Here is a 12701-nt window from a genome sequence, read left to right as displayed (position 1 = left end):
ATGTAGTTAACATACTGTTACCTACTGCTGTTTACCAATGTAGTGCTCTTTTTAACTGCATTTCCTGCTCTGCCTTCATGTTTCTTTTTTCAACATTTATAATTTATGAGCCATTAAAGATGTTGTTTAATGTAGATGCAGCACAGAACAGATTAACTGCTGCTGTAAAACTTAAGTTTTGGCAGTGTCAATCAGATTGTTCTTTCTGCATAGTAATGTGAGTTTTAATGGTATCTGTGAGAAATTGTTTAACTCATTAGCCCTATGAATGCCAAATAACCCTATAACTAAGATATAAGTAATTGTGATGAAAATCAAAACTTTAATTCTCATTAATTGTCAAGAAACTGGCTCTGACCCTGTAGGTTATGCATATTTGACGACAAAAGTCTTTTTAAACTCTAGCTATTTTCTTGATACTGAAAATATTCAGATCTGAGAATTATCAGAGGACTTCCTCAATGATGCACAACAGTAGCTTGTCAAAATCAAGACCATTTTCTTCCCACAAATAATTTTTCATAGCAGACCGTCTCAAGACAAGGGTGTTTTGATTGAGGAAAGAGTGGAACAAGAATAGAAGTGGACAATAACCTCATAGGGATGATACAGATTGCATCTTTTTCATGACAGGAGCAGTAACTTGCATCTAAACCAACCGATTCCCAAGTAACAACTTGCTAGTCTAGGCTTGATCTATTACTTTTCCACCAACTTTGTTCAGTGAACAATGGTTAGAGCTGATCAGGTGAAATCGTGTACCATAGAGACTGTTGTCTTTTTCCTCTATTCTATATGTACTTATCCAGCATATCATAAAAGTGATACTACCATTTTAGTCTTTAGAATATCTTATTATTCCTGTATTCTGATGTGTCATAAGTAGCAGGTGGCTTATTTTTTTTCTTACCCCAAAAATAAATGAATTTGAACATATGTGATCACTAATGGTAGAGTTTTTGGTTCTTGGAGAAGGAGGAGTTCCGCAGAACTGCCACCCTGGATTTCAGGAGGGCAGACTTTGTCCTGTTTAGGAGAGAGAATCCATTGGGAGGCAGTCCTGAAGGGTAAAGGAGTCCAGGAACACTAGACATCTCTCAAAAAGGAAATCTTACAGGTACAGGAGAAGGCTGTCCCCATGGGCCAAAAAGAAGACTGGCCTGGCTGAACTGAAAGCTTTGGCTGGGATGCAGAGTAAAAAGGAGAGTTTATGACCTTTGGAAGAAGGGGCAGGCAACTCAGGAGGGCTGTAAGGATATCATGAGGTTTTGCAGGGAGAAAACTAGAAGGATCAAAGCCCAAATAGAACTTAATCCTGATATTTCCATAAAAAACAATAAAAACTTCTTGTAAATACATCAGCAACAAAATGAGGGTTAAGAGAATCTACATTTTTTCCCTGGATATGAGGGGAAATGTAGTGACAATGGAAGAGGAAAAGGCTGAGGTACTTAATGTTTTCTTTACCTCAGTCTTCAATAGTAAGACCATTTCTCAGAGTATCCAGTATCCTGAGATGGAAGACAGGGACATGGAGCAAAATGAAGTTCCTGTAATCCAAGGGAAAAGGGTCAGTGACCTGCTACACCATTTAGACACACAAGTTTATGAGACTGGATGGGATCCACCCTAGAGTACTGTGTGAGTGGGTGGAAGTGGTCACTGAGCCACTTCCCATTGTTTACCAGCAGTCCTGGCTAGCCAGGGAGGTCTCAGTTGACAGAAGGCTAGCCTATGTGACATTCATCTACAGGAAAGGTCAGAAGGAGAATCCGGACAACTACAGGCCTATCACTCTGACCTCAGTACTGGGGAAAGTCATGGTACAGATCATCTTGAGTGCCATCACATGGCACATGCAGGACAACCAGGGGATCTAGCTCAGCCAGCATAGCTTTCTAAAAGGCAGGTCCTTCCTGACCAACTTGATCTCCTTCTATTACAACATAATCTGCTCAGGAGAGGAGAGAAGTGCTGTGGATGTTTTCTACCTGGACTTCAGTAAAGCCTTTGACAATGTCTCCCACTTTCCTGGAGAAACTGGCTGCTCATGTCTTGGACAGATGCCCTGTTCACTGGGTAAAAAACTGTCTGGATGACCAGGCCCAGAGAGTGGTGATGAATGGAGTTACATCCAGCTGGCAGTCGGTCACTAGTTGTATTCCCCAGGGCTCAATACTGGGGACTGTTAAATGCCTTTGGCAACAATCTGGAGGAGTGGTTTTAAGTGTACTGTCATTCAGTTTGCAGACAACACCAAATTGAGTGGGTGTATTGATCCACTGGGGGGTAGGAAGGCTCTGCAAAGGGTCTGGACAGGCTGGTTAACAGGCTGAGGCCAATTGTATGAGTTCAACAAGGCCAAGTGCTGGGTCCTGCCTTTGGGTCACAACAACCCCATACAGCTCTACAGATTTCAGGCAGAGTGGCTGAAAAGCTGCCCATCAGAAATGGACCTGGAGGGGTGTTAGTTTGTTAGTTGAAAGCTGTCTGAACACGAGCAAGCAGTGTACCAAGTTGGCCAAGGAGGCCAATTGCATTCTGGTTTGTATCAAAAACAGTATGGCCAGCAGGAACAGGTCAGTGATTGTCCCCCTGTGCTTGGCACTGGTGAGGCTGCACATCCAATCCTGTGTTCAGTTTTGGGCCCCTCAAGATAAGAAAGACATTGAGGTGTTGGAGTATGTCCAGAGAAAGGCAATGGAGCTGGTGAAGGGTCTGGAGCACAGGTCTGATGAGGAGTGGCTGAGGGAGTTGGGGTTTTTTAATCTGGAGAAAAGGAGGCACAGAGGGAACCTTATCACTCTCTACAACAGCCTGAAAGGAGGGTGTGGCGTGGTGGGGGTTGGACTCTTTGGCCAAGTAGCAAGTAGCAGGACCAGTTGAAATGGCCACAAGTTGCACAAAGGGAGGTTTAAATCGGATATAAGGAAAAAATTTCTTAATGAAAGGGTTGTCAAGCATTGGTGCAGGCTGCCCAGGGAAGTGGTGGGGATACTATTCCTGGAGGTATTTAAGGAACATGCAAATGGGACACTGAGGGACATGGTTTAGTGTAGTATTTAGCAGTACTGGGTTAACCATTGGACTAAATGGTCTTAAAGGTTTTTTACATCTTAAATGATTCTATGGTTCTGTGATTCTATTAAGAACTAATGTGTCAGGCTTTTAAATATAGGCTTGGGGAAAGTAAAGGCCCATAAGTTTCAATCAAGAAGAAAAAATTTTTCACTTTCTTAATGCTTATATTATGACACATTGTTAAAAAATGTGTAAAGAGATTCAGATTAAAACCTGCTTGTGTCACTCCAGTCCCACCTATGCAAAAATTGCTAGCAATAAAAATATTTCTTAAGAGGGAGTTCTTAATATTTCTTTTTTATGTCCTCTATAAGTGTAGATACTTTCATTGTACCATCTAAGAATACAATAAATATCCTTAACTTACTCTGTATGTCCCTTTCCTCTTTTACATATTACTTCTTTAAAAATTACATCTTGAGTCATAATAGTAGTGAAAAAAACCAAATGAAAAAACCTCAACATATTAAGTGGTGGCTGAATAGGCTAAAGCTAAAGATTCCTTTTTTTACCTGTCCCATGAAGATCATAGTGTATTTCAAGCAAAAGTAAAAGAATAAATCACTCCTTAAAACTGAGTTTCAACAGAGGATCAGTGGGAAAGGGGCCTACCTATATTCTACCAGCTGTGCTCTCTCTAAATCAATCTCTTGGGTCATTCCAGAGGTGATGCAGATTCCTGGCTCTGTCTTTATACAGCCCTCACTCTTCAAAAGTCCAGTAGAGATATCTGCACAAGATTATAGCAGGGCTGGGGCTCCGTGACCCACCTGGCCTTGGTCCCTGTAGAGGGATGTGAATGTCACAGTCGCTGTCCTACCAAATAAATGCAGCCAAGGTATTGTGCTGTTGCTAACAGTGACCATTATCATGACCTGCAGAGGGAGAGGTTGTAACAAATCCTGAGTTCAAAAATGTGAAGCAGCTTGCTTGCAGGGACATAGTGTTTCTCATCCCTTTTGGTAAGAGGTTGAAAAGTGAGATATGGTCCTTCCAGCTCATTTTTCTTTTAAGTGTTCTAATGATCTCTCTCCAGTCTGATGTTTTCCTGAATCCTTCTAAGCTTTTACATAACTTCTGCATTTGCTTCTTGTCAGCTGCAGAGAGTATATTCTTTGGTATGTAAATACATCTCTCAAAATTCAAGCACATAGAGAATCCTGCATCAGCTGGCCCATGAATTGTGCATTAGCTTTGTGCATGCTGAAGTCGTTGGCAAATTGTTGATTTATTATTTATTGATGCAATAATGGACAGCAGTTTTAAATAGACCCTCAATCTGCATTGCTTAATGTGTCTTGGAAAAAATCTTTGCCATTTAAATTGCTGTAATGTATTTTAAGCATATCTTCCTATGTATCCAGTATACTATGTGAAAAAAAATGCCTAATACCAATGTATATAAAATACTTACAACATATTCTAGTTTTCTTGCTGAGAGGCTTGCTCCTTTATAATGGTTGTGAAGAACTCCCTTCTAATTGGATTTATTTTCAATAAACTTGATCTTTCTAATCATTTCATATTTTTCTGCACCTTAAGTATCCTAATTATCCTTTTCTGCTAATAGAAGTTGTTTCTTTTCTTGTTTTATGCTGTCTATTTCATCATACTTATTTTTTTATTACTCTTGAACAAACTATAGCAACACAGCTTGCCATCTGTTATGATATTTTTCTTAGAAAAACAATTTTTCTTTACAATGTGCTAAGTGGTCTTACTTTCTGCTAAGAATCTTCCATTATTTTATGTATCTGTTTCAAACCTGAGAAAAAAGGCAGTTTAATATTCTCTGTCTTCATTGCCCTCCTTCTTCCTCTCTCCTTTCCTATTTTATGTCCCATTTTATTTTTTTTATTTTAGGTTTTTTATAGTTCAATTATTAAACTGTTTTTAACCCCCAGATTTTCTTACTTTTACCCTTCTGATTCCCTGCCTCATCCCACTGTGGGGGAAGTGAATGAAAGGCTGTGTGTTGCTTAGTTGCTGGCTGGGGTTGCAGAATAACACATGTAGAAATTGTCCTCCCTTTTCAGATATCCCTGTGCTATCTGCCATGTTTCCAACCCTCCTGACAACCTAGAATCTAAATCAGAACAAGGCTGGCAGGCAAAATTTTTAAATTCTTATAGTCCACTCAGTATTTCTCATGCTTCGACAGGATTAGAAGCTGACTTGCAGTGATTTTTATTAAGAAAAAGAGAAAACAAAAACCCAAGCCCAAAACATTTCCATGACAAAAACCGTGAGTGGCAGATATTTTTTCACTTACTGCAGCTCTTTTTGCAGGGTCTCCACTCCCACTATGAAAAAGATATTGTCCAGAAACTCATGAGATTTCATTCTGTATTTTTTTAATGAAAAAAATCAGTTATTCTGATTTGTTAAGGTAAAAACTGATTCTTTTGTTAGAAATCATGGGAAAAGCTTTTACAACTGATCATGCATCTGATAATCCTTAAAGCGTAATTCTCATAAAATAATTCATGTTCTCCAAGGAAAGACTTGAAATGTCACATCTAATTTTCCATTTTTCATTATAATATTAAACATATATGCTTTTGTACACTGTTAATCTAAAATCTGTCACCAAAGAATACAGGACTGAACTCCGTATGTAAAAACGCTGAAGCCTGACTGAAAACCAGTGGTCAGTGCCTCTAATGCTGCTCTTAAGGCAACCTGTAATGTCTCTTGTGTTGCAAATTAGGGGGTCACACAACTCAGCAAATATGAATCTTAGTGGTCTCTACAGTGAGAAAACATTGCATTGCCTTCATTCAGGACAGTTCTCTTTCTAAGTAACATAGCAGTTGTAACCAACAGACTTGCACAAGATGCAACCATAAAAAGCAGTTTGCAGGATGGATTTGGAGCTATTCTTAGCCTACCAGAAGGTTGTAAGTAATAGAGAATGAGGAAATTGGTCATTTTTGCTGTTGATAATCTAACTGCTACTGACAACTAATACTAATTTTTGCTAGTTTTTACTGGATATTCCAGCAGACCATGATACGCACAAAGGCGCTTGTGAACTATGTACTACATACCATGGCTGCTGTTCAAAGTATAATTTGTTATCCCTATTTTAAAGATGGAAAGACTGAAGTGTGGAGTGCTGACAGCAAATGAGTCCTTCAGTGTTGTGGCCAAGAAGAGAAACCAGACCTCCCTAGTCACGTCTGTGCTTTCATCCGGACACAGAGTGATGGGTTCGTCATGTTCTTGTCACTGATTTAAGTGACAGTGTGTTTCTGGATATTTGTCACAGTGGTCCTCAGCCTCTCTGCAGTTACTAAATATCTGCTTCTTCAAAATAGAATCCAGAGGCATCAGAGGTGTTCATAGTTGTTGCTGAGAAACTTAACAAAAGGCACAGATATTTTAAGTCTTGTGAGAATGTTCACAGCTGTCAAAATTTTTTGAGCCTTTCTGGGAAACATTTAAATTCGATTTGCTTCTGAGCGCTTGGCATTATGATTATCAAACACTTTGTCATTTAAAGTTGATCAATGAAGCAGTTGCTTCTTTCTGCATTGCTCTTAAGAAAGACCAAGGCTATAAAACTTTCCTACTTTTGCCTCTCTCCTCTGCTCATGAGGGGCATTCTCCACCAAGATTATATTCCAGTGTGCAAGCACAAGGTGGCATGAATCATTTTATGGGCGCTTCAGTGTTTCAACTTATGCCATCTGTTCAGTACACTAATTACAAATTCAGATACAAACACTGTTTAGAGGCACATCGTAAAAAGTTAGCTGGAAGTGATTTGTATCCATGTATACTATATGTGCTTTATTCTGCACACCATGCAGCTGTTACATTTGATGATTGTTCCAGAGTCAAACTGGGGCCAAATAATGATTTTTCTGAATCTGTTTATTGCAATCAGTGCTGTTTTGTGTGGTTATACAAAAACATGGGGTATCCACATTTAGGGTACTGTTTGAAGGACAGAACTGTAAAGGGAAACTGCATTGATACTAGCTCAAAAATATCCAGGGCCTAGATAATTCTATATAAATATATCTAAAAAACTTTTAACTATTACTCCCAATATTTTCAGGAATAATTTGTTTAATAATCCTTGAATTAATAAATTAACTAGAGTGCAGAGATTTCTTTTTCCATTTTAAGGATTACAGTGTTTGATGAAGACAGAGGCAAATGTGTAATTTGTACATTGATACATGGGTACAAAGGTCTGCCCACAGTGGACAATATTTTTTCCTTCCTCGAGAACTGTTTAATTTTTTTCTCCATCAACTGCTTTCTGGAAAATACAGAAACAATTCTTTGAATAGGGCTTTTAATTCACATCTTTAGCTTTCACCACTCCTAGATAATTTCTTTTAATGGTAGATAGGAAAATTTTGTGCCTTCCTTCTATCTATCCCACTCAGCCAGACACAACAGAAAGTTTTTGATAATACCCATATCTTTATGTCTGCTCCTCCCATACACACTTATAACTGTGCCCCTTAACAGAAGAAATGTGTGGGCTGGACACATTTGCTAAGGAAAGGACCTGAAGACTGAATCCCATAGGGAGGGATGCACCTTTCCATAACCTGCATAAAGTACCTGAACTCTGTAGAGCAGCTGGTCTGTAAGGCTTCTCAGTAGGTGTCCTCTATCACATTCAGATGTAGCCTATAGCCATGGCAGGGGCTCCAAGTACCCAATGCAAAACTGTGCTGTAGGGTACAAGTACTGAAGAGCCCAGACACAAATAATATTTTTTATTCACTAGTAGATATCTAAGTCAGCTCACTTTTACATTTGAAAGTCTGTGAGGGTGGCAATATTTCCTTTCTCATGCACAAGTGATGTGGCATGCCCATTTTTCTTCTGCCTAACCCTTCACCAGGCTTTCAAACATATGACTTTCATCTCGAGTGAATGTCTCTAATTCTAACCTACGAGGTATTCCAGAATAGAGCTCATTAGATGTTTCTTAGGTTTCTCAGACATTCCCAAGCCCAATAAATAGCCAAATGTTTCAAACCTAAGTTGTAAACATTAACTCCAGAAAACGATGGTGGTACAGACACTTCAACATGCACTTTTCAAAGTTACCAAGTGAGTCAAATGTTGAACCTGTCGTTTCCCATCCTCTGTCTCACAAATATTCTATCAGTGATGAGTACCTTCAAAAAGCTGGAGGATTTGTTTTTTAAGAACACTAGATTCCAGCTCGTGTTGCATCCCTGACTTTTTTACTAGCACTTACTTATGAGGATGTAGCATTTTGTGACTCATTATTTACTCTGTTGCAAAATACATCATGAATATAAGTTCACAGTATCACTGCAAAGAATTTCTATTATCAATTTAAACATATGCTTGTCATATTATGTGAACATATTTTTGCAAGTCTACAGGTTGGTCCATTATATTGTCATCCAAGTGTGCAATAAACACATCACATTGTAAGAAATTAGGCTTTATCTTGGAAAGAAAAAAAGCAGTTATTTTATTCATTGTATTTGGATGAACTAAATTACCTGGTAGAAGAGACCCAAATGTTAAAACAGATTTTCATATGAAATTGGAAGTTTTCTGTTGGAAACCTTCAAAATTCTATCTCCTATTTGATATTATTTATCATTAATTGAAATCATCTCTCTACCAGATACCAGGAGTTATTACACAGGATAATCTGACTTTAATTATGAGTACTTATCTGAAATTATGTGACAAAATATGAAACAGAAAAAAAAAAATTCTTGATGTAGATAGAAATAAGCTGAGAAATGCCTTCTTATGTCAGAAAGGTTTTGTAATATTTAAGTAAAATAGAAATCAACTAAATGAGACCACACTGAAATAGAGATGGCAAACAAAAAGTTACTGTGTAAGAACTTCAGAGAAGTACCTAATGACTTCTTTTAATTCGCATTTTCTGCACTGGCACCTTTATAAGTAACCTGAGAACTTCAGCAGGATCTACTCAGCATTAGAGCTTTTCAAAGTCAATCTAATAATGATACATCTTGAATTATTCACTTTCTTCACTCCTTTGTAAATTGTAGCCACCAGTTGCCTTCACACTTGAGGTTTATACAGAATTCTTCTACCCTCACACTCTCAAAAATAGCAAATGAGGAAATGTTGAAAGGTAAAGGAAAAGGACAGAACAATTCCTGGAAACTTTCAGGAAAAAAAAATTGCTTAATTTCTAGTATTCTCCAACTAATTCACTAGGTCAATTTACTTCTAAGGAACTGACCTCATTTTGCTCCTTTAACTTCTAAACCTTAAATCTTCTATTCATAAGTCAAAGATGCCAAATCAGAGGCCCCATAGGAAATAGTTCATCCCATCTAAGTGTAGACCTTGGTGGACTAAAATTTCTAAATAAATAAAAACAGTCATTTAGGGAATGAAAGTGAACCTAAGCCCCATCAGGACTGTGCTCATGTGCATATGCAGTGTGCATTCTCATCACTTCCTTGGGTGGTCTAGGTGCTTGCCAGCTGTTCTCCACATCAATGAAACAATGCCTGCCTTAAGACAGGGTGACTGATTAAGCTCCTGGCTGGCTTCTTGAGGAACTGTGGCTGATCGCTACAGGAGCACTTGAAGTGGGAACTTCAGACAGGACTGTAGATTCCTTCAGGCATCTCCTGCTGTCCATAGGCCAAATGACAGGCATGATTTATATGATTAAATGTGCTGATTAACATCCTGGGTAGAGGACCTAGCTATTGCAGAGGCTTCCTCAGGCGGTTCCTGCTGTGGAATTAACCAGATAATACACAGAAAAGTTGCTTGTCAGTACTCTGCAGAAACTTTCTGAAGATGCAGACATGCTCACATGGAACAGTCTTTTGCACACAGAAAATTTAAATATTCTGGTTATAGGTAATCAGTAGAAATGGATTGTGCACTCATTGAAGGAGTTACACAGGATTACAGCTCAGCTTGCTTATAAAAATTTAGTAGTTTGGGAATTCTCTTCCTGTATGGCTAAGGACCCTTAAAATGGAATCCCATCACCAACTGGGTGGAGATGAGATTCCCCACCTGAGTATCATTCTATGCAAAATATCCCAGCAAAATAGTGGGTTTGGTTTTTTGTTTTGGTTTGAGTTTGGTTAGTTGGTTTGTGGGTTTGTGGGTGTTTTTTTGGAGGGTGGTGTGGGTTTTATTTAAACAGTCTGTCTTTAATTGCCTGTGAAATAGTGTAATCTTTTGATCTCCTCCCAAATTCTGATTGGCATAAATCACAGTTATGTGCCTTCTTTTTTTGCCTCTGCTTTGATTTCTACAGGGAAGAAATCTAACCTTGAAGCTAGAAGAAGTCATGATAGTCTTCAAGGAGTATTGGCATAGAGATAACCAAGAAACAGAATGCTGAGGTGTGCTTCAGAGCATAATTGCCTCCACAGCATCTCTAAACATAGATGTAATGTGCATGAAGATAGGAAGACAAGACATCTGCACAGGCTGGGTCAGATAGACACACAGCTCTCTTAGTGAGACTATGGCAAAAAGGTTCCTACTGTTAAGGGAGAAGCTAACATGTTTAGGATGGGATGGGAATGGACTGGGAAGAGAAATAGCAACTCTTGCTGACAGTAAGTGGAAAATTCAATGGAAAATTGTCCATCTCCTTGAGTCAGCAAAATTTGGTTTTGCCTTTGCCATCAGAGCATGGAGCATGCGTTAGCAGTGTCTGAATCAGATTTCTTCATCAAAGTGGCTGAAATTATGTGAGTTGAATCAATGACTTATTTAACCTAAGGTCATATCCCACCCTAAGTCAAATGACACTATCTTTCTTCCCTTACAACCTAGAAGTTTGTGGCAGGGAAACCTAAAGATCCTCTGTCTACATGAGGCAGAGGATGTTGGGAGAAATATTCAAACATGAAAAGAGGACATTTTTTTTTTTAAGAAAGGACTAATCAAATCAAGAAAAAAGCTTATCATATATTTTCTCAAAGAATAATGGAAACATCTTGTGTATTTTTTACAAGTTTTTTTAGAATGATTAAAATTTTGAGGATTTTAAAAATGTAAAGAAATCTGGAACAAAAATGAATAAGAAACTTTGGAGATGTGCTTGAATAGTTGTGGTTGATTTTGTCAGTCTGCATCCTTCTACTTTCAAATATTTCAGAATTCCAAGATAGGAGAAAAATAATGTCATATGACCAAAAGCAGTCAATAATGAACTCTCAAAGATGATATTTCATGGGCAATCATAAGATGGTATTTATATTACTAAACTACTTGGAAGATGTTTATTTGTCATACGTATTCACAGAAATCAGAACTTATTAATTAATTATATGCAAACAGAAGAGCTACATTTACACTATAGTATAGTTTGAGTAGCTCTAAACTAAAACTGATATCCAGGAGGTTTTGAACAAGATTAATTAAAAAAAAAAGGTAAAGAAAAATCTCTTAGAGCAACCGAATTTATCGTAGGCAAAAGAAACGTGGAGCTTCAGGTTAAATGTTGTAGTTATGCCCGGTCTGGCCCAGTCTCATAATTTCGGTATTCAGAAACTATTTATTTATATCATGTCGTGCATACTAAATATTTACAGTTTAATCTGCAGTTTATAGTTTCACATTGACAGCAGCTTTTTAAAATATTTAATAAACTACTCCACTTAGCATCTTATATATCATTTGGGAATAATGCCACAGAATAGCTGGCAAGTTATACTACCTCCTATATTCTTCATTGAAAAATAAACCTGACTGCTATTACTCTAATCAGTATTTTAATCTTATATGACATCTGAGAGCACATTGAACCAGATTACTCATAGCAGTTGATTCTCTATTCTGATGTAGTTGTACATGGTATGGAAAATTACTATTTGGTTTGATTCATGATTACTGTTCTTTTTCTTAGGCAAATATGGACCCTGTTTTTATTAGAAGAGATAAGACTTGGACTTGCACCTGAGCTGTATCTTTAAAACAAGATTCAACAATGTTTCAGACTGTAAATTCTCTTGAGCCTTAGCTTTACATGAAGAACCTTGAGTTTTGCAAAATTTAGAGACATTACTAATTGAGCAATTACAATAATAAATTTTAACTAGAAGGAAGCACTTGCTAAACTCTTGAATCCAGTTAGATTTCTTGCTTTTAATAATTTCTTTGCCAGAGCTGCAGCATGGATTGAAACACGCAAAGTGACAGAGCACCATATGCAGTAATCTAACAGCATAAAGGCACCTGTCCTCTTCCTTGCTGTGGGGAATAGCTGAGTTTTAAGACCAGAAAATCATCCAATTCTCAGTACTTGCTAACTGACTGAGCATTTGACTCTTGGTCCATAGTAAGAAAGAAAAAAAAAAAAAAAGGCAGTGGGGGGCAGGAAGGGAACACTATACAGAAAAGGCACGTGCAAAACAACTACAGCCTTTAATTTGTTGGAAGTAGAAATGTTAATGCTCATGCAGAATCAGCTCTACAGTATTCTGAGATTTTGCAACTGTGAATTGCTTTTGCCATGAAACCAATTTAAAATTCAATATTTGTTTTGGAAAAGGCCAAATTACTAATCGCTGCAGAAATCTGTTCTCCTCTGCTTACTTGGGAAGGGAGGGTCTGAGACTGCAGATAATTTATGTTTACCAGGCTGTGCA

Source organism: Lepidothrix coronata, unplaced genomic scaffold (genome assembly GCF_001604755.1).
Source record: "Lepidothrix coronata isolate B3197 unplaced genomic scaffold, Lepidothrix_coronata-1.0 Scaffold47, whole genome shotgun sequence".
Classification (NCBI taxonomy): Eukaryota; Metazoa; Chordata; class Aves; order Passeriformes; family Pipridae; genus Lepidothrix; species Lepidothrix coronata.
Note: the sequence above shows the minus strand (reverse complement) of the source record.